The 26,461-nt window shown below is 54.6% G+C and overlaps 1 protein-coding gene across 4 annotated transcripts in view; it reads right to left on the bottom strand.

Annotated features, from left to right (window-relative positions):
* The window catches only part of BCL9L (BCL9 like), a 48,725-nt gene extending 23,681 nt beyond the window's left edge, over positions 1–25,044 (bottom strand). The window contains exons 1-2 of one of the 4 annotated variants that reach the window (XM_071576083.1): positions 24,535–25,044; positions 21,316–21,427 (exon numbers count right to left, since the gene is read on the bottom strand). The gene's annotated coding sequence lies outside the window, so the exon portion shown is untranslated. Of the gene's footprint in view, positions 1–3,302; positions 3,317–3,532; positions 3,579–21,315; positions 21,428–24,534 lie in introns of those variants that run through there. The other 3 variants (XM_071576081.1, XM_071576084.1, XM_071576085.1) reach the window with 3 other exon arrangements.
* Between the last annotated feature and the right edge of the window lie 1,417 nt (positions 25,045–26,461).

Here is a 26,461-nt window from a genome sequence, read left to right as displayed (position 1 = left end):
CAGGACACGGGTGTCCAGCTCCTTTGGCCAGCACCAGGGTACTTGCTGTCCTCCCCGGCACATGGACACTGCTCTGGCTCGGAGCCTGCACCCGCAGGGAGGCTTGTCTGTGCCCTCCAAGGCTGTGTCTCCACAACAACAGGAACAAGAAGCCACAGCAGACCCCGAGCAGCTCTCACTGGCCTGAGATCACATTACAGGACAGGAAGGAAGAAGGCACTTTGATGGGTCTAGAATTGCTTTAAACAGCTTCCCCACCGATACCTCAGCCACTGGAATTAGCCCCCAACACCCCAGACATCCCATTCCCAAAGATATGTCCTACTCTGCCACGTGCATCAGGGCCAGAGCAGCCCAGTCACTGGTGGCTGTGACAGAGCCAAACAAGGGTTGCTCCCAAGGCAAGGTCATGGCAGAAAGCAGCCTGGAAGAAGGCACAGAGCCTCCCTATGCCTTGTCAGAGGAAGCCAAGGCATGTGCTAGCTGTCCTCAAAGCAGCAGCAAAGCAGTGGGTTTGGAGGCAGCTGGCAGGACAGGCTGGTGCCCTCCTGCAGCTCCACTCCTTGCTCTCAAGGGCAGTGGCAGCTCCTCCACTTGCCCCTGAGACCTCCTGCCCCAAAGATCTGAGACCAGCTCAGCTGGTTAGAACATGGTACTAATTACACTAAGGCCATGGGTTTGATTCCTGTACAGGCCATTCACTTAAGAGCTGGACTTGATGATCCCTGTGGGTCTCTTCCAATCCCACATCCTCTGTGACTCTGTGATGTGTGCCTGCCCTGCAGCCTCCTCCTGGCAGGCAGAGGGTTAACGATGCCCAGGGAGCCGCAGGCAGCCTCCTCCTTGCCCTCTCAGGAACAATGGGGCCATTGTGGGAGGCCAGGCAAGTGTGGGCAGATCCCAGGACTGGCAGTTACCCAACTGGGTTCGCTGTTACTGCCAGGCTCTCTCTCTGCCTCCCCAGGTAGGAGGAGGGCAGTGGCTGCTGCCCTTTCCTGTGGGCCCTGGACAAACACGGGGCCAGCCCAGCCTCAGGAACACCATGCCAGCGTGCCCGGTGGCCCTGCCGAGCAACCACGCTCCTACCAATTTGTCTGGGTACAAAATGCAGCCAGACAGCCACCGGCACTGAGCTGCCAGCTGACACCAGCATGCAGCAGAGCAGACTGTGAGCCGGCTGCTGAGCGCTGCCAGTGCTGCCAGCACCGCACCTGGGTCTCCAGCAGCATCAGCTGTGCATGCAGGATGTGCTGGGGGAGGGTCTGCAGCAGCAGGAACCATGTTTTTCTCACCCCAAAGTCACATTTCGATGGTGGGTGCAAGTGCTGACCTGTGACCAAGAGCTTCTGGGAAACCTGAGAAGTTCTCCACGTGACACACAGGCGAGCAGTGAGAACACAACTGCGTGTGGGGGGGACAACAGTGACTGTTTTCCAGCCTCCACAGCCTCAAAATGGAATGAATAAGCAAGGGAGCAAGCAGCTCCAACATACTCACAGTTTCTACAGATTTGCATCTCCCAGGCCCAGCACATCAATGTAAAGAAAACTTGGGGATGCTCTGAATTCATGCCCTCAAGGCACAGAGCAGATCCCCAGCAAAGTGGCAGCACTGCTGGGAAGTCCCACCCCGAGGCAGGGTCAGCACTCTGTCATGCTCCCAGACCTCCCAGCAGAGCTTCATGTCCTCATGGGCATGGGACCAGGGTACACAACAACAAACTCAGCTCACTGAGGCACACACTGAGCATGAGCGAAACCCATGACCAGGAACCTGACTCTGGCCAAACAGCCCAATTTACGAGCCCCTCCAACATCAGAAGCAGCTCCAGGTGGTCCACAGGTGCACAGCAGTGCAAAGACAAGTGGAAAACAGCTCTGTACTGTTCAGCACTGCCTCTCTGGGACCCCCATGCTGAGCACAAGTCAGCAGACAGAGTGCAGCTCCAAACATCTGGATTAGCCCAAGTCCTGACAGAGGAAAGGTGCAGCCCAAGTGCACACTGTGTGTGCCACTGAGCACAATCACTGCAGCTCAAACACCACAGGATCCACTGCCTGTCTGGGAGGGACATGTGTCCTTTTCCACTCCATGCTGCAGCTGCTTCCCTCCTCTCACAACTAGGACTCAGCCTTCCCACTTTCAGGAGCACAAATACAGCAGCACAGTTCCCTGATCTGGCAGCACCAACTCTGCCAGCAGCAGCAGTTCCTGTTTCCTTTTCATCCAATCTCCCAGTGCCCTGCACTCGCTCAGGAGTGCCACTGCTCGCTAATTTTGCCAGAGCTGGGCTGACAAGCATCTTCAGCAGACTCCCACAGATCCCCAGGTTTGCACCCCGGTTCGCACTTTTCAGAGCTGGTACCTTCTTCCCTACAATTCTCAAGTAACTACTCTGTCAGTTCTTTACATGTCCCACCTGAGGGCATCGCTTTCTTCCTTGCCCCCAGATTACTCTCTCCTGTTGCTGGTACTCAGCTCCATGAAAGCTGCTCCAAGACATGCCAGACAATTTAAATACAACACTCTTTTCAGACCCCAAACAGGAGATTGGCTGCTCTAGAAGAAAGGACTGCAAATAGAGCTGTCACCACAAACCTGCCATGCTCCCCACTTTGCAGCCAGGTCTGTTCAACAAAGCAGGACAACCCACAGATGGATTTTGCTCTTCCCTAAATGCTCAAGCATGAGGGCCCAGGATGAGGGCAGGTAAAAACATCTGATGGATCTGACAGGGCAGGGTTTAACCTGCATCACTTTACAGGATGGAGTGCCTGAAAGAAAACACAGGATCTCCTTCCAACAAGGAAAAGGAAGAATCTGGGTAACCTCTGGCTAAAAGAGAAAAGGAAAAAAAAGAAAAAAGAAAAAATGAGGGCAAGAGGGACAAAACAATCTCTGTCCTCATTTTGCTGGTCACGTAAGCACAGGGCAGCCGCGGTACCCACTGCCCCACCTCGGACAGCAAATAATAACCAGCCCAGTTTCATTGAGGCTTATAGAAACCAGGCTCTATGGTCTAGGGAAAGCTACATCCCTCAGGTAGAGTATAAACAGGATTTCCAGACTACACTGATAATTGGCTCACAGAAACCAGATTGGACAGCACAGCCTCAGAGGTCACCACTCAGCTCCACCACATTTGCTCCAGACACTGTCCCTTTAAACACGGCTCCAGAGACCACACAAGGGTTAAACCTGCCTATAAATATCTGTTCTCAGCAGGGCTGCTGCTCTGAACCCTCCAGCCATCTGTTCTAGCTTTCCCCCTTCTAAGACTCTAACATCTGAAACACGCTCACAATTCTTAGGAGTGCTCCCAAAAATAGCGCAGTGCCGTGGCCGTGTCTGTATGCCTTGTATGCCTGTGCCGCCACCAGCGCGGAGCCTGCGGATGCGAACACGCCTGCCCTGTGACAGCCAGCAGGCCTGCACCAGCATGGGGGCTGTTTGCATCCGTGTTGCCGTGGGTGTGCCCGTCCAACCGCACATCCATGGGAATCCGCACGAGCGTGTTCGCGCCGGTACCAACCTGCCTCCGTCCGTGTGTCTGCAGCGGCGTGTGGGTGTGAGATGAGGTGGAGGCTTCTCTGCTGGGTGGTGTGGTGGCAGCCCTGCCATGCCCTCATCCTGGCTGGACACAGCCAGACACCTCTCTCTCCTCCTGCAGTCCAGTCCTGGGTCTTGCCCGGCCACAGCATGGATCAGGGAAATCCTGTCCTGGGAAGTCCCACTGACCCCAAGCCCTGGAACTGCAATCCAGACGGGGAGCCTGCCCTAGAGCAAAACAGGGCAGGGAGGTTCTCTGGTTCAACCCTTGGCTCAGCAAATTCAGCAGTCCCACCTCCAGGCACCAGAACCTGGCTGTGAAAGCAAGTAAAGCCTGATCTGCACAAGGACACACCACCCTGCTCACATCCAGCTGGGGCTTGCAGGGTTTCCTCAAACACTCCACAGAGAGAACCAGGGCAAGGGTACTGATATGACAGCTTTGGAGCAGAGTGGGCCCTGAGTCCCTGACATTACAGACATCGATCAGTGGGTTCACCCTTCTGACTGCCAAGCCCATTAGCCTCAGTCCACAAAGGCCAATCCAAGAGACAACAATGATCTTCATAGTCAAATACAAAACAGGAAATGAGCTGTTGGCTCCCAATCTGGACAGACTGTTCAGGAGCAAAACATCCTCCTGAGCATCCTCAGGACAGAGTGCTGTCCACCTGCTCTGTGCCAAACACAGCTCATGCTCAAACACCTGTTATTCATTGGGGACCATCACAAGGAAGCTCAGCCCTGGCTGCTGGCCCTGCTGACAGCACATCACAGGGTGATGTGCATGCATGGCCCCAGGGAGGGAACAAGCAGTGTCCATCCTCCACGTAGTGACAACAGCCTGAGGATCAGAGAGCAGCTAGGTTTTCATCTCTAACTACTTCCACAAGAATGATTTTCCCTTCCAGACCAAGTAAAACTACAGGCAAAGCCTCAAACACAGAAGTGCCTGGCTGTACAGGATGGGGCTGTCCTGGGGTGCTCCATTTCTGCCAGTCCCTGACCCCCTTGGGGATGTGATGGGCAGCACCTGCCACAATGCATGTGGTGCTAATCCTCCTCATCCAGTGCACACATACAGAGCCCACTGGTGGGAAACTCTGCAGGGGGCTCTCTCAAGGCTGGTCCCTGCAGGTGTGGGCCAGTGGAAGGGATTGAGTCCCCTATACTGGACTGGTGCACTACTGAAATGTTTTTTACCTTTTTCCGGAGTGGATTCAAAAGGGAACCTGCCAGGTAGGAAGGGCAGAGGGCAGAAAGTACATACCACCAGTTTTGCTCATGGTTTGCCAAGCTGCCCAATGCCTTTCAGCCCTGGCTACTGGAAATAACCAGCTAGCTCCCAGAAAGTCTAAAATTCAAGCACCCCAACTCAGACGACAATGGAAATGGAGAAGAGCTTGAATTTCCAGCTCTTCGTTTCAGGCTTTGGCAGGGAGATGTCCTGGGAAACAGCCTCAGCAGACTGAGTCAACACAGCTATACTCTATTTCTGACAGAGGAAAAAAACCCCATTGATCCAAGTATTGATTTGCTGCAGGAGTTTGTGTTTGTTTAGAAGTTTGCCCATGGGTCAGACCTTGTTACAAACATCTTTCCTGATGATGAGGTTAGAAACAGACTGTGCCAAACTCCAGTCACCTGCCTGGGGAGCAGAATGTAAGAGGTGTGGAAGTTAAGTAGTCCCTCAGGGATGCTTCCCTCCTCCACTACCCCAGCTTTAAAAACCATGTTGTTGGGTGGAGAAACACCACAAACAGCTGTAAGGCAGCACCTGCATTTTGAGGAGTGCAACACAGCTACAGTGTAAACAGGGGGCTGAAAGCCAGGCAGTTCATCAGAGGTTTCTGGTCATGAGGTAGAAAGGATTTAAGCAGCAGATCCATCCCAGGATTATTATTTCTGTCAGAAAGAGCAATGGGATTTCAAGATCCCCACAGGTCTGCAATCCAGGATGAAATGGAACTGACAAGTCTTGTTTCCTTCTCTCCACCATAACCAAAAGCACACAGGTTAAGTACCAGCATCAAGTAAGCATCCCTAACATAGACAGTTTCCAAAAGTGCTGTACACAAAAAGTTCCTGTACCAGCTCAGGCCCCCAGTGCACTCCACGTTTAGTGGAAAGTAATAGTATCCACTTCAGCACCCAGCCACAGGTGCCAGCAAACCACAGGCCACTATGTTCCCTTCCAAAGCATTCTTGATCTTCTTCTGTCCTGGACATTTGCTGAGTGAATGACCACAAATAACTTTAAGGAAAAAGAGTGGCTCTGTCAGGCACAGTTATTCCACCAGAGAGACACTCGGGTATTCTACAGAGCTCTCCTCTTCCCACACCTCCTCAACCCTATAGGGCATAAGCTCTTAAGAAATGGGGAAGGGAAGAGAAGTGATGACAGGCTGAGGATTAGGCACAAATTGATGCAGGACATGCACCCCCAGCATCCCCTTGACTTCAAAGCTCCCCTTACCACCCAACGTGCAGCCCAGTGCTCTCTGCTCATTTCCAGCCCCAGAACCTCTGCCAACAAACACCAGACCCCAGCAATGCCTCTCACTTCCCCTCACCTGTTCTGTCCTGCTGCCACAGTTCCTGTGTGACCTGCAGGCACCTGTGCATTGCAGCACTCCCATGGCTGCTTCCAGCTCTGCAGCACAGCCAGGGCCACCAGCCAACAGAGAAGAGAGGGGGCACACCTATGTGTGCACAGACATACCTCTAGCACAGAAACACAGCTATCGTTCCCCTCACGCCTGCATTCCCCTTGTGACAGGTAGCCAAGAGGCTCAGCCTTAGCAGGAGCTCATGGGTACCTTTCCCCACTGTTTTCTCAAGCCTCTTTGTGCACCTTTCAGCTCCCTTCATTTCAACAGAGCAAAATGTGGAGGGTTTACTTTGCCTTTTAACATTTCTTAGCCCATCGCATCCTTTCCCGCTGAAATAAAAATCAGTGAATCAGTTTCTCCCCTTCCCTGGTTTTGAAGCCTTGGAAGTACGTCCCACAATTGAGTGGTGATATATGACAGAGGAAGCAGCAAACTAGTTCAGACCAGTGTGGTCTCCTCGGCTCCCTGAGTGGCTCACAGCAGGCAGCCTCATGCAGCCCCCCTTGCTGAAGCACACAGAAGCCAGAGTCAGGCTGGAGCATTTGCAGCAATGTATGCATTTGAAATAACAAAAATCAACATACAAATTAAGGAAATCTGTCTCTGAAGCCAACCGGCCAATTTGCATCTGAAAACTCCTCTTGCCAGAGGAGCCTCCTTTGTTTACAGCTCAGCAAGTTTTATTCCTGTGAGGTGCCACACTATGGTGCCCACTGACCAGCTGGGACACAGTGAGATCCCACGACCTGTTGTGACCTGTCATACAGTTCAGACTGGGACACAGGCTTGCCACAAGCAAGGAGGAGTGAGTACTACTTGGATCACATCTGCCTCACCCCCTACATCATCTCCCCTCCACCCTGGAAAAGGGTCACAAGGCTGCCCATAGATGGGGCTACAGAATTTGGATGCATAGGGAGAAAAGATGTTGATGGCCAAACCACAGGTCATGGGGCAGAAAACCACCCCCTGTGCTTCTGTCCTCAGGATACAGGAGTCATGAGCAACCCAACAGTGTGAGGTGTCTGAAACCCGACCACCTGCCTGTGCAGGGTGCCAGCAGAGCAGCCACACACACCTGCTCCCATCTTCTTGTTGTCGGCTCCCATCTTCTCAGTGGAAGACACAACTTCAGGGAGCATTTCAACCAGCCACACCCATGCCATGGCATCCAGGAGCACTGGTAAACACTCGGGAACCTCCCATCTCTTCCTGCTCCCTGATACCCAGCCCAGTGCCAGCACAGCTCCTGAATGCCAGTGGCCAAAGGAGACTTGATTTTCAGCTCACATCCCTCCAGACCAGGCCTGCGTGGCCTTGGGCAAGCATTTCACCTCTCTTCCCTTTACCTAATGGCCTATAGGAGAGCAGATGCTGCCATCAGCCTGCAAAGCTCTGGGCACAGTGGCACCTCTCCCTCCTCCCAGGCTTCATCACTGTGGGCAGGAGCAAGAAGGCGATGCCAGGCTGTCCTCCTGCACCTTCTCCCCCTAGACAGATTCTGAAAATAAAAACCAGCTTCCACTTGTCCCAGCCCCAAGAGAGAAGGAGGCAGAAAGAGGTTTGTTGTCAATACATGAAACTGTCGCTAAGTGAAGGAGAAAAAAAATCTGGGGGGAAGGGGGGGAATGAGGGAGGGGACAAAACCACATTTTTACTTCTGGTGGCCAGCCAGCTGACTGACTCAGCCAGTTTGGTCGCCTGCCATATAGATTTAAAAACAAAACCAAGCCTCAGAGAGGGGAGAGAAGGGGATTCAGATGAATGTGCTTTTTTCTTGCGTGTCGAGTAAATCCTAGACTGGCCCAAGATGCGTTTAGGAAAATGGCTTCCCTGCCTCACTGAGCCCAGGGACTCAGCCCAGAGCAAGGCACAGCACAGCTCTGCCAGTGCACTGTGAGACTCCCACTAAAGCTCCTGGCAAACCACTGAGTCTGAAAAAGAAGTGCAGTGAAAGCCTAAGTGTCCAGGGCTGCCCCCAGAGCTGGTTTGCTCCAGTCACGTCATGGGTTAGAGACAGCGATCTGGGTGCCCAGGCAGGTGCCACCTGCCTAGTGGCACAGCCAAGGTGAGAGTGATCTGCTGTACTTGGGGTGTCCTACATCTGCTGGGAAGGGAGCTGTGGGGTGGGCTGCCCACGCTGCAGCCGCTCTCAGGCTGTGGGCAGCTCCCCACCTTCCCCGCAGGAATGTGCACAGGAGGTGGGAGGAGCAGGGAAGAGGTTGTTTTGAAATACCAGCTCCCGTTTTATTTATCTGGATCCCACAGTGCCCATGGCACGGTAGCCACTCGTCAGGAGTGCTCTCTGTTCCCAGAGCACTGTGCAAACACGAACACGCGCTCCCCACGCCCTTCGCAGCAACGCAACACCCTTGGCATGCCCAGCGTGGCACCAGACAGGCAGCACTCACTGCCCCACGACGGCTTGGCACTTCCACACATCTGGATGGTCACGAAATCGTATGTGAATAAGCAGAAGTTGGCACTTTGCAGCTGCAGCGGGCATCACAAACACTAGCTGGTGGAGGAAGCCTCGTGAGCCTCCCACGCAGTGATCTCCCATAGAAACTGGCCGGCCTCCCTGGCGATTAATCCCTCGCTCGCTGCAGGGAGCACAGACAGAATAAGTTACCTAAGGAGCTGATGACAGGTGAGCACAAACCCTGCTCTTATTCCTGTTTCAAGACAGCACAGCAGACACACAGAAGAACCAAAGCCATGCCCAAAGCTGCCCCAGCCATCAGCAAGGCTGAGAAGAAAACCTTTGCCCTTTGGTTCCCAGTCCCAGACAACAAAGCAGGTCTATCAGCAGCACCCAACTCAGAATGGGGGGCAGATGTGCACCCCAAAAACCTGGGGAGCAGGTGCAGGACACTTCCAGGGGTTGGTCCAGTGAGACACCCAGGGAGCTGCTGCTGCCAGCACTGGCTCATGCAGGATGCAGGCAGACAGACACACGGACAGCTGCCAAGCCAGACGGACCTGCCACTGGAGGGTGAGGGGCACTGCTCATGGACTCTCATGATGCTCTCCCCAGCCTTCAGCTTGAGGCAAACAGGCCAGCCTTGCCTTCAGAGGTGTTTCTGACTTGAGCAGGAGGAGCATGATGTAGGGCTGGGGGCAGGGGAGGGGAGCGACAGGCAGAGGTTTGCAGTGAGCTAAAAGGGGAGATTTAATAACTGTCGGAAAAAATGGCTGCTTTATTGCAGGCAGCTTGTAAACCCTGGAGCCTGAAGGTCTGGGAGTAATTTCTCCCTCCCACGTGCTGGGCTCAGTTTGTACTGGGGGTCAGAGGCCAGTGCTTTTCCAAAGCATTCTGGGACAGATGCCAACTGGAGCAGGCTGCTCCACACTGCTCCTGCAGCAGGGCCCAGGCTGGAGCAAAGAGCTGGAGCCACTGTTAACCCTTCACGGGGTGATTCTTCCCTTTCCTCTCTCCTGGCTCCATCCCTCCACTGTGGGGAATGCAGCTGCTGCAGACCCACCAGGGCCACCCCACACAAGGCTGGGCTGGGCTGGGCTGGGGAGGCCACTCTCCAGGGGCCAGCTGGCATTTTGGTGTCACCCAAGTCCTGTGCTCAGCCACCCATGTGCTGGCTCAGCCTGCTCCTGACTCACCAGCAACTGAGTCCTGGATGCTCCAGGAGCTGGACTTCCAGTAGAGGAAAATAAATAAGAGCCCAGCAGAGCGAGAGCTGAGGGCTTGGGGTAAAGTCCTGCACCAGCCTTGGCATGGAGGGATGGCAGCTCACAGGAGTGTGCCCAGCAGCACCACAGAAGGAGGAAGAGCTGTGTACTGCTCTCCTGGAGCCCAGCACCAGTCCCTGCAGCCCATGCACCTGCCCCTGCCATGCCACCTCCCTCCAGGAAGCCTGTGGGCACAAAGGCACAACCAGGGGCACTAACTGGGGCACCTGCAGGAAGTAACACTCCCATGGACATGATCCTGCCAGACTCTTGGCACCCCTTTTCTGCTCAAGGGAAGTATGTCCACCCCAGCAATCTCCTGGGCCCTGGTGATCCTTCTGCCTCCACTTACAAGTGCTTTCCTCTCGTGCCCTGCTGCCTTTGCCCACTCTCCCCTGCTGATGTCCCAGGGTAGGCAATAACTGGCCTCCACATGGCAACTTCTGCTTCTACTCAGCATCAGGTAAACACTAGAACCCCCCAGTCTTTTCTCCAGCTGCTGGTGACACTCCTATTTCCCTGGTGAGGGCTTTAAAGGCTGCCTGCCAGGGCTCCCTTATCTCCTCAGCTGTCTGCTCCCAGACAGGGTCCGGCTGGTGGGGGGACATGGCTTTGCTGTTTCCCACTGCGATGCAGCAGCTCTGGATCACCTGTGCAGGCAAAAGCATGGCTTCCTGCAGCACTTTAGCTTCCCTTCCCAGGGATGTGTGCGAGTGTTTCTGGCCTGCAGCCCAGCCCCTCTGCCCCCACCCCACCGAGGATCTGCCAGCACACAAAGAGGAAGGGAGCTCAGTTGTGTTTCTCAGCAGCTTCTCTCATCTCCCTCTCAGACGCATGCCCCATCTTTCCCTCGCTTCATCTCCTGCGTGCTCAGCGCCACACTGACGGGGAGGAGGGGCTGCAGTTACTGCCCAGGCAGACAGGAGACCCCAGCACTGAACTCAGCTCTGGATGCTGGATCTGCTCCAGGCTCATCCCCTCTGTGCAGCAGCACTGGGTCCAGTTGCTGGTGGGTGCACCAGGGCATTTGCTGGAGCCACAACAGAGCCATAGCCCTGCTTACCATGCAGCCCCAGCATCACTGCTCACCATCCTAGCCTGGCCCCACAGCTCCCACCCCTCTGCCACATCCCTCACAGGCACTTAGATGATTTTGCCAACTCCTCCAGTGGCATTTACATGGCATTCACACAGCTCTCCCACTCCCACTTCTTCCAATGCCAGGTGTACACATGGACCACAGCCTTGCTAACCAAACAGGGGGGCCAGAACCTCCTGTCAAATCCAAGTGCCTGCCAACCAATACTCCTCCACATAACACTGCCCTTCCCTCGAGCTGGCAGGGGGATCTGGCTGTGCCTCTGTGCCCCTCCACCACAAAGATGGTCACAGTGAAGATGATCCTTCTCCCTTCAGACACAGACTTGTGCCTTCTTGCCTAAATCCCTTTGAATCACGCTTACACTTTTCTGATCCAGGTACAAAACACCACATTTCCCCATTGGCTTCGTTTATCACATCTTTCCAAGCTCCTGTTTTCATGTCCCACCTGCAATCCCTCCAGCTCCTTCTTCCAAACCTGCCTTTACAGTCAGAGCTGCCGAATCCTCTTTCATCCTCTACCATCTTTTCTGACTAATCCACATACCTCAGCCCTCCTTCTGGGCATTCCCTGAGATCACAGCCCAGCACTGCCTTCATGCTCCCAGCTACTGCTTCACCGGTTTCAGGAGAAAGGAGTTTGCTACGCCCTCCATGTCTTCTTCATTAAATCCTTCCGCTCCATCCCTCCCAGCTCCTCCACTCTCTGGAGAAGTCCCCAGGCTAGAAGCACACGAGATGAGGCCATGGCATCTTGGTGACTGTCGCTTGGAGGACTGGCTGGGCTTGGGGTAAAGATCTCTCGAGGCTACTGCCACTCTTTCCTGGTGCCAAATGCATACCCACAGATGGGAACCTGGTGCAGCAGAACTGAGAGGCTGGAGCCACGGAAATGCCACTTTCCAGGGTACTTCCCAATGCCAAGGCAGCAGGACTGTCATGCCTGGGGTTACTCCTAGGAGCCAGAAATCCACAGCCCAGCTGTCCTCTGCATCCAAGGAGCACATCATCCCACTGCTTGGCCAGAGTGGAAAGAAACAAACCCCGGAGGGGGACACATGAATACCTGTAATAGTGAACTCTGCCCCTCTAAGCTGCACACGACATGCCCAAGCCAGACACTGGAGCAAAGCAACCAGCTCTGGCACCAGGGCTGCAGTTCACAGCCGACCCTGCCACATCTGCTCCAGTCAAATGGCTGCAAGCTTTTTGCCCCAGACTCCAAGTCTGCCTCAGGCCCCAGGCACTGGCTGGAGCCCTGCCAAGGAGAGGGCTGCCTGTTTGAATCACGAGCCAGAGCCCGGTAAGCATCACCTTTAATAAGCCTTTCTCCTCCATCAGGCACCCTGATTTTTTTCAGCTACAGCCTTGTGAGGCGGAAGGCTGCTTGGAGCCGAGCCAGCACCGGGGAAACCACCATTTCAAGGTCCTGCGAAGGTGCCTGTAAGAGCAGAAGGGAGCTTTGGTCTGGCATGCGGGGGGTGATGCATAGAGCAGGCTGTTCGCTGGGAAGCTGCTGCTGCCTGCCAGGAGGCGGTGGGGGAGGAGGCAGCAGATGTCCGCAGACAGCATTTGCTGAGAGCCAGCAGCACTCCAGCCCAGCACAGGGAGGGAGGCAGCGGCTGGTGCCACTGCTGCTGCTCTGTGATGGAACAGGAAGACACGACAGAGTCCACCCAGAAAGCTTATGTTGCCTTTCCCTCCGATAACCACTGCCTCAGCAATAGGAAGTGGGGTCTCAGGACCCCAGCTAAGGGTTGGAGAGAGACCTCAGCATGAATGCTGAGACCTCAAATGAAGGAGGAAAAATCCCTGCCATGAAAAATGCAAGACCCTTCTTCCCCCAGAAGCAGTGGTGGATGAAAACCCCAAATCATAGAATCATAGAATCAGTTGGGTTGGAAGAGACCTCCGAGATCATCAAGTCCAACCCTTGATCCAACCCCACTTTGATTACCAGATCATGACACTGAATGCCACGTCCAGTCTCACCTTAAAAACCTCCAGGGTTGGAGAATCCACCACCTCCCTGGGCAGGCCATTCCAATGCCTGATTACTTTCTCTGTAAAGAACTTCTTCCTGATATCCAACCTAAACCTCCCCTGGCAGAGCTTAAGCCCCTGGCCTCTTGTCCTGCTGTTGGTTGCCTGAGAGAAGACACCAGTCCCCACCTGGCTACAGCATCCTTTCAGGTAGTTGCAGAGAGTACCACAGCCCACAAACTGCCTTCATTCCTGGCATAGGCAACAGCCTGGCACTCCCAGCCAGAGCCCAGGGAAGCCCCTGAGGATGGATGCACAGCAGAAAGAGGAGGAGAGACCAGGAGCTCAGGCTTCAGCCTCCTCCCGTTTTGGGCACTGGAGCCAAAAGGGGATACCCATTTTGCCCCCTTCTCTTTGCAAGCAGAGGGCACAGAACAAGACCACCAGTGCCAGTGCCAGCAAGTCCAATCCCAGCCACGCTGCTTTCAGTGTAAGTTGCTGGTGGGGCTCCAAGGCAGCCCACGTGGTTCTGGTTTCCTGCCTCTGGGCAGGGGAGGTTGGCTTCCTCCCCACCCCAAGCAGTGAGGCCGACCAGGGGAGCTCTGCACCCGGCAGCTGCCCCACAACCACCCTTCTCCCATGGGCTTTGTCCTGCACCTGGGATGTGGTGAGCCAAGCAACATTTGTCTGACAAGTCACAAGCAGCACCTTAGAAAACTGGTCCCTTGGCACTGGGACACCCAAGGGCAGAGAGCATCCTGACCATTGCCAGTGACTGCAAGACCCCCTCTCACTGCACAGTCTATTCAATGGGACCTGAAGACTCTCAGAAAAATCAGCACTTGCCCAACCCAGGCTGAGAGGAACTGACTTGAGCCAGAGGGGTCTTTGGCTCATTAAGCAATACCATCCACAGGCTTGTTCAGATCAAATCAAGCAGTTCCTGGGCTCGTCCTACAGCATACTGAGATGCAGTCTGGCACTTGGGGCCCACTTGAGTCCTCTTAAAATAAAAATTAATTGATATGCAAATCAGACAAGGCATTAAGACTAGTCTACTGGCCCAGGGCAATGCACAGATTCCTCACTGTTTCATGCTGCAATCCCAACTCCCCTACACCTTTCTTCCTTCCTGAGCCCAGGGTCAGCCATTAGCCATGGCTCACCAGAGCAAGGAGGACCCTGTGGACACACGTGTGCAACAGAGAGCCTGGATGGCACATGTTCTCCATGTGCCAGGCCCCAGCTCTGCCTCGTCCCCCTCCCTGATCATCAGCACGTCACATCTGGCAGGAGCACTGCTGGGCTCTCACCTCAAGCTGAGCCACTTGCCCATGATCTGAGCCAGAGTCTGAGCACATCAACTCTGTGCCCAGTGAGGAGGCAAGGAGGTAGCAAGAGAAGTAAGAGCCTGGCTTCCTGGAGTGTTTGCTGTTGGGATTCTTCTATCAGTTTCCAAGACAGACCAACTCTTTGCATATCTCTGGCAGCTTTTCCAAAAACACTGCAAACAGCCATCACAGCCACTGCACCACGCACTGCCAGGGACAGCCACACAACATGCTCAGTACCAGGTCTTGGAGCAAAGACAATGCCAAAACAGGGCATTACTCCTGGACATGTTCATGTCTCCTCTCTCACCCTCCAACTAACCAACCACCATTTACAGCTACCCTCTTCTGCAGTCTTATTTCAACCCAAAGCTGGGCAAAGCAATTAACCTCTCCATCTGGTTGCATTGAGATGGATACAAATTTTGGCATCACCCTGACAGGGACCAGCAGCCCTGAGTGATGCCAACATCACCCCTTCCTATTGAAAGAGCTCAGAGCATGGCACTGCCAGCATCAGTCTGAGAACTAGGAAATCCCAGGGTGGCTGTTTGCTTCACTGGTGTTAAACCTACTGACTGTGGACCTCCAAGGGCCTCTAGGCTGCTGCTGGGAGTTCTGGGGAAAGGATTCATTAACAGCAGCCTATTATTGCCACAGCATCAGAAAAATGCCCTGAGCCCTTAAACTATGGTAAAAAAAAAGCCTACACCCTACTAATATAAGGAATAAATTTTAATTAGAATATGACTTTGTGAAATTATTTTTGATTAAAAAGCATAATAAAACTAAATGATAAGCACTTGCCACCAGTAGCTGAGTCTCCGAATATTTTGAAACCACAAGGTGGGGTAGGGAGCAGTTCTTGCAGGTAAGGTCCTGACCACACAAACAAGTGGAAAAAATCACTCTTCTCACTAAAATAACACATCAGGACTAAAATTACATTTTAATCAAAATATTTGGAAATGGCCGGACATTTCTTTGCTGAAGTTCTGCCTTAGGCAAAGTAACTCTCTTTTATCAACAGAATGTTTACAACTTCAACTCATGAAACTGACTTTCAAAAAGCAAAACCAGGTTTGGGTTTTGGAGGGGCTTTTGTTTGCTTTGTTGTTTGTTTGGGGTTTTTTTGAAACAGGCTCCAAACCATTGATTCTAACACTGAATACTCTGACTTGTTTTTTTTATTTAAGAGAATGAAGAGCAAAACTCACATTGAATTCTCCAGTGGACATGGGCAGCCTAGGCAGACCACTACTGAACCTCTGAGCTGTGGGAATGTTTTGGAAGGAAAGGTGCTATGGACTGAAGCACAGCCATGTCCCTGTACTTATCTGGGTTTCCTTTGGGTTTGTGCTGTTCTGACAGCAAAGAGAAAACACAGGGCTTGGTCTTTTCTTTTGCAGTGTCAGGTTCACATGAAACAGGATTCCCCACTGAAAATTAGGAAACATTAAAGAGTACAAAAAAATCCACTTCAGCCATTCTAAACTAGATATATGCTGATGGTATCACAGAAATAAGTAACAATAAGGTATTTAACTATTTTTCCAACAGTCTTCCCATGTGTTTTGAGCTCTGAGAGCAAGCTGGGATGGAGAAGATCATCGCTGCAAAGAGCCAACAGGAGAGCCATTCTCCTTAATTCCCAGCAGCAGAGTGAAGGTGCTTGGCCTCCCCTGTCAAATGCAACCTCGGCTTCTGCGCATGAGCCCCAAGAAAGAAAAGGAGACATATCACTCATTTTCTAGGTGGAGGAGGGGACACAGCCCTGGGGAGGTGCTTTCTCTCCTGCCCAACACAGCAGAAAGCTGGGGATGGGTGGAGAGATGAGAAAAAGGAGAGTAGGGCATGATTCTGGTGCCCACATCCCACTCTGAGTGCTGCCAGGCCTGCTCAGGCTGCCAAATCAAATAGCTATCCAGAGCCACGCTCCTGACAAATGTAACAGGCAAAGCCCTCCAAGCAGGACCAGAGTGAGGCCCCTTCCACTCAGAGCCATGGCTGCCCATGCCTGATGCTCATCCACCACGACTGGCAGCAGCTGATGCCTATGGATCGCACAGAAACCTCAAACCCTCCTGCTGGAGCAGTCCCACAACTCCCCAGGCTGCTGCATTTTTACAGGCTCCAACCAAGACCTCCATTCCAGTCTCCACAGATGCCTTTTCACCATCAGAAAGGGATCTGGGACACTGTGGGGACATGTGAGGAGGATGGCAAGGACCAGCCAGTACCCCCAGCGCTTCTCCAGGCAGAAGTTGCTTGTCAGGAGATCCATAACATAACTGGTGGGCTCTCTCCTGAAGGAAACCAGACAAATGCAAGAGCAGACCTTCAGCACCTCACCAAAGGGGAGTTTATCCAAAACAGAGGGCTCCTGGCTGCCTTCTTGGCACCATCTTATGAAGGGAAGGCAGGCAAGTCCCAGCTTATTTTGTGTCTCCCTTTCTCCTACTGTAACATGGTTTCCCAGCCAGAGGGGCAAATTACACAAGACTATCCCTTAAGGGTCACACTCTGTGCTGGCAGTGCCTCTGTTCATACACCCCTGTGCCCCCAGCACTCTGCCCAGGCACTGTGATGTCCCCTGTGACAGGGAGACCACCAGCACAGCACCTGGTGGCAGCCCTTCCCCTGAGCCTCACAGACCGACATGCAGCACATCCACTCAGCCTGTGACCACAGCAGAAACAAAACCACTGCCATTCAGAAAAAGCACAATTAGCAAAGACTGAACAGCCAGTGGCTATGCTGGCAGCTGGGAGGGAAGACACAGACCACCACTTCACTGCAGAAAAGGACTCACTGCTTCCCTGTGCCCATGGTGTGCCCCCGAGTGCCCTGCAGGTCTCGCCCCTGCCAGGAGGCACCGAGCCCACTCACCCTGATCTCTAGAAAGCATATGCTGCTGTATACAAAATCCTTCCTGTCTTCTTTTCCAAACCCATCTCACCCTCTCTCAACTGGGACCCCCTCATAAAAGTAAGAAGAGACAGGCCTTTCCTGGCATTTCCTTTTTCTGAAAAGGCTGTAAAATTTTCCAAGCGTAGCCAAAGCCAGAGCAAAGTTTGTCAGGAGCTCAGCTCGTTAGGCGGCTGCTCAAGGAGCCCCGCGGGAGGCACAGGCTGCATAATTCAAAACATCTTGGGCCCTGGAAAAGAAAATAGAAACCAGGCTGTGAGAAGAAGGGGGGCAACTTCAGCTCCGGTGTAACCCCTGCTCTGGGAGCGCCCCATCTGCGGGGCTCGAGAGGAGCCCTGGCCCCAGCAGAGGTGCTGCGGCCAGCCCAAGTGGAGCTGGCACCAGGCAGAGGAAATTCCAAGCCTGTTGCTTCTGGCAGCCATGCCGGGCCCTGGCTAGGACCTCGGCAACCTGGAAACCAGCTACTCAGCAATTTTCTTGCCATCCAGAGGGCTCGGTCTGAACCACAGTTTCACTTCCCCCTCCCTGCATCGTAGTCCAAGAGGCAGGGAACACCAGAAGCAAAAAAACATTTGCTCAAAAGCTGTCATGACCAAGCCCGCCCCCCAAACTGCTCTGCTCCAGGGGGACAGTCTGGAGCTGCTGCTGTCCCCCCTGTTGCATATGGGGGCGGACAGAGCAGAGGAAACTTGCTTGGACCAGCCCTAGGTCTCCCCAGTTCCTTTTGCTCCGTGCCAGAGGAAAGTTCAAACAAGGCTGCACAGAGGCAGGACACAGGCAGCTTTCAGCCCAGCCTAACTGCTGTGATTGAGGCTCGTCTGTGGCTGGACCCACTCCGCTCAGGCCCTGTCTGGCCCAATCCTCTGCTGCAGATCAGGGCTGGAACAAATCCCGCCAAGGAAGTGGTGAAAGCTCCAGTGCTGCAGGGGTTTCCATAGCCTTGGCCAGCTTGCTGTTGGGAAGAGTCACCCAGAGATGCAGCCCTTGCACTCATTACTGCCCTTCAGAGCTCCCTGTCCAGCTCTTCACTGCCCTGAGCATGCAGACCTACAGCACAGCTCCTTGCAACCACTTTTTCATCAGCCAACATCCTCTCCCAACTGCCCCCCTTTCCCAAAGCCTGAAGCCCAGCACAGCATAACAACAGGAAGGGGAGCACAACTGCTCACTGATGCACAGCTATTGAGTAGGATCTTTCTTCTAAAGAGCGAATTAAGATTTCATTTTCTATCAGGAAGACTGCAATGCTTCACAATGGCCCTGCCTGCACAACCAGGCAACTGATGCACATCTGATCAGACAGGTACCAAGCTCTGGGTGGCAAGTCATGGAAGACCATTTACAAAGCCAGGGGACATATTGCAAGCAGAGAGAAACAGGTCCCTTAACATAAAACCTTGAGAGAAAGGTGGGTATGGCCCTCCAAACAAGGGCACAGCTCTCTGGGAGAGGGGCATTGCTTTGCAGGGTGCACACCAGACAAGGATCACAGTGGTCCTTGGAGAACCAGAAGCTTTACTCAGTAGCCCAGGACAAGGGTTTGTGTCTCTGCTGTAACCACATCAGTCATAGCATTCTGATTTCAGCTGGGCAAATCCTGGAGCTGAAACACTTAGGGACTGGGTGCACTGAACATTGAGGCTATTTTATGAGACCCAGAGAGGCAGCAGAGTAGGAGCAGAGCAGGAACCAGGAATGCTGGCTTCTGTCCCTAGCTCTGCCCCATATTCCCTTCCTGCCTTTGGTTAAGTCACTTCCTTTCACTCTTCCTCTTCTGTTTTGGAGTAAAACAAACTTTACCTCTTGCTTCTGCATAGCATCTAAAACCTGTTGTGTGCTGTGACAAGGCAGAAGATCGCTGTGACCAGAGGCAGTGAGACACCCAGTGTGCAGAGCCACGTTGCTCACACAGACCCCAGCGGAGCCTGGCATTTCCTGTGCTTACATTTTGAGAAGCACAGAGTCTGTAAACAGTCAGTGCCGTGGAGCATCTTCTACACAAACCATATCCTGGTCTGTTCCTCTCCTCAGCCACTGCAGTAGCAGCTGAGAGAGGAAAAGGAAGGCTGCTCAGCTGAGCTGTGACAGGAGGAACAGAGCAACCACACACAGCATTGCTCTGGACAGCCCACCTGCAAGGAGGTCACCCTCAAACCAGTAGCAGCAAGGATGGGGAAAATTCAGCAATAGGAGAGGCAGGGTTAAAAGGGAAAAAAACCCACAAAATAAAACTGCAAAAGAACAGAAACCCAACCAGCACCCTGAAGAGGCAGGATGGTGCAGACGTGCCTGAGGAGCAGAGCCCTCCTGCTCCCCAGCAGATCCATCCCGTGGCCTCCCACACACTTTGGGGAGAGAGAAGACCAGTAGGCACAGGCAGGAACAAGGAGCACTCTGTGGTTTTGCTTGGTATTTCAGGCCATCTCTCACACAGGAGGAGCTCTGCTTTGCTTTCCAAGTCTTGCCCTCTCTGGCACGGATCACAAACCTGGCTGCTGGCCCAGGACTTGGCTCCAGCAGCGCTCCTCACCAAACAGGGTGACGCCCCACCTCTGGGCACTGTGCACAGCCCAGTCCTAAAGCCATATTGAGGCCATACCCCAGCATCAGAAGAGGGTCCCCATCATCCCACAGCTGGGATTCAAGGCATCTTGAGTTGCAGCTGAAAAACCCAACACCCAAACACAGCTCCTGCCCTTGGAGAAAGAAAGACCCAATGACCAAAGCACTGTTTTCTCTAGTGGCTCCAGCTGAAGCTGGCAGACAGTCTGCCCACACTGGAGAAGGGCTGTCTCCCAAAGATTCCCAGGCATAGCTAGCACATTCCTCTGCCTGAAGCTGTCCAGAAAGACACAGCAGGACAAGGTGGCCAGGTGAAGGCACTGCCCTCCCACCACAGGCAGTGGAAAGGGGCTGGAAACCATTGCCTGATGCACCCCTCTGGCAATCCAGCGAGGACACCAGAATACACTTGTGCCCAGACACCAGTAGCTGTCAAAGAACCAGGCCATGTCTCCAGAAAGAGCTGAGAAAGTGGGAAGCAGGCTTCATCCCACTGGGGGTGCCCAGTGTGGACATGGACTCAGCATGAGCAGAACAGGCTCCCACTCATCTCTTCAGGATGCTGCAGGCCACCACCCTCACACTGCTTTCTCCAGTGGAGGGTTGTTGCAGGACATCAAGGCAACTCTGCCCATTTTGGAGAGGTGTGTCTCCAATGGCCCATCTCACACCTCGGAAGAGGGGCAGCAGCAGCATAAGGTCTAGGTCCAGCTCCAAGCAAGCAGGACTTGGAGCCAATCAGGAAGCCCAGGAGCAGCACATCCATTTCCAAGGCTTGGTACAGGCTTTGGATAGCCATGCCAAGATGCCCCACACTGTCTTTCTGCCACACCATGGGCCAGGCTGCCCAGAGGACTGACAGGCACTGATTTGCTGGCCAAGGTTCTGGGGAGCAAGCAGGGCTGCTGGCAAGCTGCCCCTCCATGCTGTGGTTCTCCCTTAAATCAAACCCAGGTGTCAGTGACACTGGCTGCTCTGACTGCTTCCTCTATGCTGGCTCCTGCCCTGTGGCAACTACAAATGCCATTGTGAATTGGTCCCAGTTAGAACAAAACCCCTCTCCACCTCTGAGTTTCAAAGAAAATCAGGTAGGAAGAAGACAAAACCAGCTCCCTCTTCCCAGGAAGGATGTGGTGCCAAGCAGATGACCTGGAACAGGCACCAGGAAAGGAGGAAGGGTGCCTCTCATCCACACCACGTGGTTTGTCTGGTGCTGCCTCCCCAGGACAGGCTGAGGAAGGGCAAAATACAGCAACAGAAACCATCCCCATCAACCTTCGGTAACAGTTTCTGGGTACCTTCCACTCAGGGCTGCCAGAACGGAAGCCCAACCAGAGCAGCAAAGACCAACCTGTTGGAAAGCAGCACACAACTTCAAAAAAGAAGTTGGGAATAACTGAGGAATATCACTGTGTCCACCCTCACCCCTCACACCACCCAGAGCTGCTGGAGAGGCACAGCTGAGAAGCAAAGCAGCCTCAACACTTCCCAGGCCACTTGCTCCAAGATATGTGTATTTTTCCGCAGCTTCAGTGCTATGATAAACCTCATAGGGTACTTACATTTCATGGAGATCAGCTACATAAAGTCAGAATCCACAGCTCCCACCACCCTCTGGAAACTCAGAACCACACACGAGATCACCACAAAAGGCATTTGCCAGTCAACATCTTCCTGGGAGGAAAAGAGAGCTGAGTGACACAGAGTCCTGAGGTGCATTAGGTTCTGATTTTCCAGAAGAGTCGTGCTGGCAATCCTCCTTGCACTTCGCTGATACAGCTTAAATAACAGTGATAAAATATTGCTGCATCTGTGCATCATATCGCTATGCTATCCCTACCCTGCAACATATCATATATCCATACCATGTTTCCCCTTAAAAATGCCCAAAGTAGTCACAAACACAGCACAACTCTCCTAAGTACCCTCTGCCACTTCATCCAGGGCACTGGCACAATGTTGGGTCTCTGCCAAAAGAGCAACAGCCCAAGGAAAATTACATTTGCAGGGCAAATTTTGGGCTTCTGCTTGTCTAAAGCTATGGGGGACACCAGAATCCCTGAGAGGAGGCAGAGAAGCTCAGGAGCAAGGTCACAGGTGGAACAGACCACTGATGTATTCTCAGGCAGGAACAGCAAACTTGTGCTTTTTCACAGGGGACTTACTCCCCCAGAAGAGACTGACTTGGGAGATTCATCCATCAGGGTATTTAAAACTGGATGGAACCCTAAGGAATTCAGAGCTGGAAGGCAGCCTGTGCTATGCCCAGGAAATGGCTAGACCTGAGCAGATTAAAACCCATCACAGCAGCACATCTGGACTTCCAGGGGACACAGACACATCCTCAATGGCTAAGAACTTTCCCACCCAGCAGCAGCAAAGCCTGACAAAATCACCTGAGGCAGGGCAAAGAAGCAAGAGCTGTTCTGATGCCAATGCTCGATACTGAACTGGACACCATACCGACAAGAGATGGGTCTGGAAGAGACAGAAAACAATCCCAGGACCCATCTTTTGCTTGGGATCCAGCAACCAGCTGAAGGCGAGCAGAGTAACAAAGAGCAATTCCTCCACAGCATTAAGAAAACCACTGATTGGGACACAGCTGATGCTCCCTGCAGAAGGAATCAAGGACCTCCTCTCCAGCTACCACTCCCTTCCACATCCCTCCACACTGCAAGCACTGCCAGGAGGGAATGCACTCACAGCACTCAGCAGGAGAGAACAGCAGCAGTGAGAAGAAAAAGCAAAGTTTTTTCCCCCCAAAACAGCAAGTATGGGAGGACAGCAAGTATGATGCCAGCTGGGTCAACAACTTGACAGAAATGTCAAAGGCTGAGTTGAGCTTAGACCTCAGAAACTCCAGGCCAGCACAAGCAAGGTCCACAGCTCATGGGTTGGAGTTACCCCGGAGCTAAAGTGCAACTCCAGTTCATCCCTTGGCTGCTGCCCTGGAGCAGCATAGCCCAATGAGCTCGGTACATCCAGCTTTGTGATGGCCCAGGAGTTTCACACAGCAGTCTGTCCCCTCTGTCACACAGTGGCCAGAGAGCCACCTTCCACACAGCAACACTGTGAGATGCAAAAGGGCTTGAAAGTACAAAACACAACTGTTTTACTTTCTTCAACTGAACAACAACTGTGGTTTCTAGTTTCTAAGTAAGTTTCACTTTAGCTGCTGCCTATTTATTTCTTTCCCATGGCTGGGGTATGGAAAGAGGAAACAGACTCTCAGGGACAGGGACACATAGTAACACCTACAACACTGCACCACAGGAAACACCACAAAATGTAACAAAGATGCAGTTCAGTATGGTGGGGAGGGACCAATCACACCATCTGCCCTGCTAAAATGGCAACACACACGTTAAAACAAACAAACAAACAAAACGGTTCTTAAGCATTTAGACTGTGAATGGTCTGCAAGAAGTCTCTGATGGAGCAGACAGCTGTCGTAGAGACAGCACACTGATACACTCATCCTTTCGCCAAGGAGATGCAGGCAACAATGTCGACCTGGAGATTTCTGCACTAGAACCAGCCTTGGGTGTGTATTACATACCCACGTGTGGTGGCAGCCAGCACTATCGCAGGCACCAGAGTCAAAGGAGGTCCTTGCTTCAGCACCAACACAGCCTTGCCATGCGACCTTGGGCAAATCACTTCCTCAGTGACTCACTGTTCTTATCCCTCCCGCCACCAAAGTACCAAAGCAAGGCACACACACATTCCCTGTATGTGACTGATGGATGGAAGGAGCTGCATGTCATTACTGCGTGCCTGGCATGAAACAGCATTTGGGCAGGGTTAGGAGCGGGAGCCACGCTCACAGCACGGATCCGGCAGGTCAGGAGCGCACAGCTAAGGTTCCCGTAGCACCACTCGGCAGCCAAAGGTGCGCGGCTGTCCTCTGTGCCACGCCATCAGCAGCCCTTTGCCTGGCACAGCCAGGACACAACCGTGCGATGCCGCAGCCTGACACCCTGTCAAACGGCGCTGCCCCCAAGGCGTGCAGCGCCGCACACAACAACACAACAGCCTGCCCTGTCATGTAGCATTACTTATGTGTTCAGATATGCATCCTTCTCACATTTCTATTCCAGCAAGTGGTTGCTAGCAGAGTGGAGCTAGAACAAGTTCACCACCTGCTAAAGACACGTCCCTAATACAACGCAGGGGAGGTTTTGTTACATCTGTTCCTAAGGAAAACACGTACATGGAGAGTTTCCTCCTTCTTCTTCCAGGCCAACCACATGCCTAGTTTACCTCAAGAGGGAACCGGAGTCCATGGAGTAGGACACCGCAAAGAGAAGGGAGACGTCTCCCCCAACACTTAGGATGGACTCAGACAGCAGCGTTTGTTTAAACACCACGTGAAATGTGGCGAGTTCCAATCCTCCCCGGGGTTTTTAACAGCACCGATACGTCTTGCAAAATACAAAACAGCTCCGCTAAAACCAGACGTAAGTTCTTTGCACCTAGAGAGGAGCTCCACTCGAGGCACTTTGGTCCTCGAGGAATCGCTGCAGGAGTGACAAGGGACCGGGAGGAGCGGAGCGGAGCGGGAAGGCTCCCCAGCCCGGGGGCACTTACAACACACCCGCGGGCCGGGCCGAGTCGAGCCGAGCCGGAGCCATCCCCGCACCAAGTTCTGCGCACCCGCGGGAGCGGCGGCTGTCGGGGGAGCGCACCCGGCCGGGCTGGCGGTGACAGCGCCGGGGGTCAGGGCGGGGGAGGAACAATGGGGCGGCGGCCGGCGGGGCACTCACTCAGTCACTCACCTCGGCGGCGGCGCTGGCGGGGCGGCTCGCTCAGGGCAGGCCGGGCGAGCGCTCCGGGGCGGCGCGGGGCGGCTCCGCGGGCAGCTGGGCGCGGGCGGGCGGCGCGGGGCCGGCGGAACGGGCCGCGCTCATGGCTCGGCCGCGGGGCGCGGGCAGCGGGGCCGGGGCCGCCCCCCGCCCCGCCGCGCCGCTCCTTCCGCCGGCTCCAGCCCGCGCCCGCCCGCGGGGATGCGCGTCCGGCCGCGGCGAGCCCCGGCTGCCCGCCCGGCCCCGGACCGCGGGCGGCGACCCCGCGCTGCGGCGGCGGGCCGGGCGCGGGCGGCGGGGAGCGGAGCCGGCGGGCGCGGCGGCCCGGGCGCGGGCGGGGGCGCCGTGGCGAGGGCGAGGCGCTGCGGGCCGAGTGCTCCTTTCTCCGCCGGAGCCTGAATAATCATTTGGAGAAACAGGATCATTCACTTTCCTCCGAGCCGGAGCCAGGCGCTGCCCTGTCAAAATAAAAGCCCCGCGCGCAGATTAACCGCTTCCTGGTCGCGGGCGCCCCGCCGGCCGCACTGTGGCACCGCCGGCACTGGGCACAGGCACAGGCACCCGGGATCGGCACCTGGGACCGGCACCAGGGACCGGCACCAGGGACCGGCACCCGGGATCGGCACCCGGGATCGGTACCGGGGACCGGCACCCAGGCACTGGCACCGTGCATCGGCACCGGGGACTGGCACCCGGGATCGGCTCCCGGGATCGGCACCCGGGATCAGCACCAGGGACCAGCACCGGGACCGGCAGCGGGCATCGGCACCGGCACCAGGGACCGGCACCCGAGATCAGCACCGGAGATCGGCACCCGAGATCGGCACCGGGCATCGGGACCGGAGACCGGCGCGGGGAACCGACACCAGGGACCGGCACTGGGGACCAGCACCAGAGACCGGCATCACCGCCGAGGACTGTCACGGGGACGGCATCACCGCTGGGAACCGGCACCAGGGAGCGACACCACCGCCGGGCACCGACACAGGCACGGACCGGCACCGCCAGGGACCGGAACAGGCTCCACCGCCGGGACCATTAGCCCGCCCCGGGCCTCCCGTGGGGAGCGCCCGGCGACCTGTGAGCGGCCATCCAGGTGTCGCACACCCACGCGTCTCACACACATGTACGCGATGGCACACGGGTCCCAGCACCATCGGGATCTGCAGAACTGCATCCCACACCTCCCAGCGACAGCACGGGGGCTGCTCCTGCTGAGCGTCCTTCTGCCCTGCTGAGCGTCCTTCTGCTCTGCTGAGCATCCTCCTGCCCTGTCCTGCCTTGTCGCCTGACGCACTGTCCCGCAAGCCTCCCGTTCTGCTCGTGCCGACACCCCGCGTGTCCTGCTCTCGAGTCTCACTGTGTCGGGGAAGTCTCACATCTGACTCCCTCTTTTCCGTGCCTCCCACAGCCTATGCAGAGTTAGACTTCGCTAATCCGTGTGGGTCACTTCCAACTCAGAATATTCTATGATTCTGTGCACGAAACACACGGACTGACCCCAGCACCTGGGAAGGGCATGTTGTCTTTACCAACAAGTTTTCCAGGAATTAACCACCCTCCTGCCCTGAGCTACAGACTCCTTGGACAGGACCCGCACAGCGCCCACCAGGCTATGGAGCCAGCCCGCCCGCTCCTGGATGATGCCAGCAGCATCCTAGTCAGGACATGTCACTTTCCTGCCTGAAGCGCACCAACCGCCCAGGGGTGGAGCTGGGCGGAGAGGGCTGGAAGCAGAGGGACCACTTAGCAGCATCCCTGAGAGCTGCAGAGCTGAAGGGGACGCGGAGACAAGGGACCAAACTGCCGGTCGGGTTGAAAATTAACACACATTCGTCCCTGTGCTCACACACGCAGCGCCCGGCCCGGGGCAGAGGAGAAGAGGCGATGCGGGACAGGA

This window comes from Pithys albifrons, chromosome 23, assembly GCF_047495875.1.
Source record: "Pithys albifrons albifrons isolate INPA30051 chromosome 23, PitAlb_v1, whole genome shotgun sequence".
Taxonomy (NCBI): domain Eukaryota; kingdom Metazoa; phylum Chordata; class Aves; order Passeriformes; family Thamnophilidae; genus Pithys; species Pithys albifrons.
Note: the sequence above shows the minus strand (reverse complement) of the source record. Positions and strands in the feature narration are given on the sequence as shown.